Source organism: Motacilla alba, chromosome 29 (assembly GCF_015832195.1).
Source record: "Motacilla alba alba isolate MOTALB_02 chromosome 29, Motacilla_alba_V1.0_pri, whole genome shotgun sequence".
Taxonomy (NCBI): Eukaryota; Metazoa; Chordata; class Aves; order Passeriformes; family Motacillidae; genus Motacilla; species Motacilla alba.
In genome coordinates this window covers 1,952,872-1,956,678 of record NC_052044.1, presented here as the reverse complement: position 1 = coordinate 1,956,678, position 3,807 = coordinate 1,952,872, and positions in this window count along the sequence as shown.

Sequence of the window (3,807 nt, the reverse complement as noted above, 5' to 3'; positions counted from 1 at the left end):
TCCCAAACATCCCCGGGAGCGCGGCGGGAGCGGGGCGGGGGCTGCGGCGGCTCCCGGGCCGCGGGAAGCGGGGGGGGGGGGAATTTTCGGGAATCCAGGGAAAAGCCGCGCCCGGATCGAACCCAATGGTGGCGTCCAAAAAATTCCAAAGACCAGGAAACAGCAAAAAACCCAAAAAACCCCCCCCAAAACCCCAAAAATCCCCCAAAAAACCCAAAACCCCCCAACCCCCCCAAAAAAAAACTCCTAGTGGGGATCTCAGCAGGGACTTTGGGATTTTCCCCGGCTTTTTAAGGAAAAAAAGCTTCGTTTCCTCACGAATTTTCCGATCACAGGCGGGGAGGGAAGGGAAAAACCGGGAAGGGAAAATTCGGGAAGGGAAATTCGGGAACTGGGGGCAGCGAAGGCTCGAGGATGATCCCGCAGCCTCCCCGCAGCCAAACCCGGCGTTTTTCCATAAAAATAAGGAATTTTCCAGAAAAAAAATGAGGAATTCCGGAGGTCGGGAGTGCCCGAGTCCCGGCGCTGGAATTCTCCAGGAAAACTCTTCCCATTCCCGTTCCTGCTCCTTTATCCCCAATTTTTCCTTTATTTTGGATTCTCATCCTGACTTTCCCTCCGAGGAGAGCCCCGGGCGCATCCGGGATCGGCTTTTCCCGAAAAAGAATTTAAAATGAAGATTTAAAAAGCCTGGGAAAGGGAAAAGCCGGGAATGGAAATGGAAAATCAGAATGAAGCCCGGGGAAAAATTCCCTTCCCTAAAGAGATGATCCCTGAATAAACCACCCCTGAATAAAGAAATGAAATTATTCCTGAAATAAACCATCCCTGGAGAAAATATCCCGAAAAAATTCAATTATCCCCAAATAAATTCGATAATCCCTAAATAAATTGAATAATGCCCGAACAAATTTTATTCCCAAATAAATTGGATTATCCCCAAATAAATTGGATTATTCCCAAATAAATTTAATTATTCCCAGATAAATTGGATTATCCCGAAATAAACGGTGCCCGCTCCGAGCTGAGAAGGAAAGAGATTCCTGAAATAATTTGGGATTTCCGTGACCTGGGGATGGACCCGTCCTCACGGAGAATCCACAATTTTCGGGGTTTTTTCCCAAAGTTTTTCCGAGCGGAATTTCTCATTTTTGGAGTTATTTTCCCTCTCCTCCCGATGCTTTCCCACGGATTTTTATCAGGGAAAAATGGGATTTTTCATTTTCCTCTTCCCCGCTGTCCGCCCTCAAAACCCTCCCCAGGATTCCCAAATCCAGGAAAAACCGGGAAAAACCGGGAAAAACCAGGAAAAAACCGGGAAAAAACAGGAAAACCAGGAAAACCGGGAAAAACCGGGAAAAAAACCCCAGGAAAAACAGGAAAAACCCCGAGCCGGCAGCTGAGCCCCGACTCCAGGAGGGGAAAATCCCTTTTTTTATCCCCAAAATCGCCCGGCAGGACCCAGAAAAGCGGAAAAGAGGGAAAAATGCCCCTGGAATTCCCAGCATGGGAAGAATTCCCGGTGGGAATGGGGAGTTCGGGATCTCAGGGAGGAATTCGGGTCCGAAATCTTCATTTTTGGTCATTTTTTTCCTTAAAAAAACCCCAAGTCTTCAATTGCCGGCGCTTTTCCATGCGGGAAAATCCCCCGGGGCAGCCCGGGAATCGCCGCTGATCCCCGAGCGCCGCGGGGAAACTCCGGGAATTCCTGGGGAGGGATTTTGGGGCGGAATTAAAATTTAAATTCATTTTTTAATGCGTAAAAGAAAGGGATTTTAGCGGGGAAAGCTTGGAGCGGGGCAAAGGGAGCCAGGCCGCGCCCCCGGGAGCCGGGGATGATCGAACGGTGAATAAAACCATCACAAACGGGGTTTAAATTCATGAAATTAATGAGAATGGAGCTGTTAAAGCGATTAAAATTAACAATATCCGGGCGAAATAATTAAAATTCATAATATCCCCTGAAATAATTAATTTTTCCCGGGATTTTTGGCCGCCTTATCCCAAGGAAAGGAGGGAAAAGCGGGATCTGAGGGCGGAGTTAATTACGGGAGGAATTAATTGAGGGAGGGATCAAAGGCGCCAGACGACACCCAGGGAAAATCCAGGGTTTTCCACGGAAAATCCTTTTTTTTTTTTTCCTTTTCCATAGAAAATCTTTTTTTTTTCCCATAAAAAATCCTTTTCTTTTTTTTTTTCCATGGAAAATCCTCTTTTCTCCACGGAACTCCTGCTGGGTTTTATCCGGACACTCGCGAGCGGGATCTCGGTTTCCCGGGAATGGTTTTAGAGCCCAAATTTTGCTGCTTTGAGCGGGTAAAATTCGATTTTTGGGCCGGATTTTCCCCCAAAATCCCGGATTTTTTTTTTTTCCCGAATCCCGGATTTCCCCGGAGCTTTCCTGGTGCTGGTGCCAGAAATGGGGAAAGGGACGGGAAAAACGGGACAAACCCGGATCCCGGTGGGGAAACGACGGAATTGCCCGCCCGGGAATGGCTCCGGGGGAGCCCAGAAGTTCATTTTTATAGCAAAAAAAATGCCAGTTTTGAGGTGTCGGGGCAATTCCCGGGGCAATTCCCAATTCCCGGGGCAATTCCCAATTCCTGGGGCAATTCCCGGGGCAGTTCCCAATTCCCGGGGCACTTCCCAATTCCCGGGGCACTTCCCGGGGCAGTTCCCAATTCCCGGGGCAGTTCCCAATTCCCGGGGCACTTCCCGGGGCAGTTCCCGGGGCAGTTCCCGGTTTTCTCCCGGAATTCCCGAGGCCGGGAGCGGTTCTGAGCCCCGGGAGCCGCTCGGGCAATCCGGGAAGGAGCCGGGAATTGCGGGATTCCCGGGGCTCGCTCATCATTCCCGGGGCTCGTTCATCATTCCCGGGGCTCGCTCGTTATTCCCGGGGCTCGCTCATCATTCCCGGGGCTCGCTCATCATTCCCGGGGCTCGCTCGTTATTCCCGGGGCTCGCGCATCATTCCCGGGGCTCGCTCGTTATTCCCGGGGCTCGCTCGTTATTCCCGGGGCTCGCTCATCATTCCCGGGGCTCGTTAATTAGCGGGAATCATGAACGGGTTCCTCCCGCTCCCCGGCGGTTCTGGGGGAATTCCCGGGATTTGCGGCTTTTCCAGGGGAATTTCGGGAGTGGCCCTTGGGGGGTGAGGGTGGCCCTGTCCCCTCCTGTCCCCTCCAGTCCCCAGGGGCGGCTCCTCTTCCCAAACTCATCCCTGAACACCAAAATCCCCAAAATCCCTGCCCTGACCCCAAAATCACCGCTCCGATCCCATTTCCCCCCTTTTTTCATTCCTAGCACATCCTCATGGTTTGGATTTGGGGTTGGGGTTGGGTTTGGGTTTGTGTTTGGGTTTATTTGGGGTTTGGGTTTGGGTTGGGGTTGGGTTGGGGTTGGGTTGGGGTTGGGTTTGGGTTGGGTTTGGGTTTGTGTTTGGGTTTATTTGGGGGTTGGGGTTGGGTTGGGGTTGGGTTGGGGTTGGGTTGGGGTTGGGTTTATTTGGGGTTTGGGGTTAGTTTTGGGTTTGGGTTGGGTTTGGGTTTGGGTTTGGGTTTATTTGGGGTTTTGGTTGGGTTTATTTGGGTTTGGGTTTGGGTTTAGTTTTGTGTTTAGGTTTGGGGTTGGGTTTAGGTTTATTTAGGGGTTTGGGTTTGGGTTTGGGTTTGGGTTTGGGTTGGGTTGGGTTGGGTTTGGGGTTATTTTTGGGTTTGGGTTTATTTGGGGTTTGGGTTGGGTTTGGGTTTTGGGTTTGGGTTTGGGTTTGGGTTGGGTTTGGGTTTGGGTTTGGGGTTATTTTTGGGT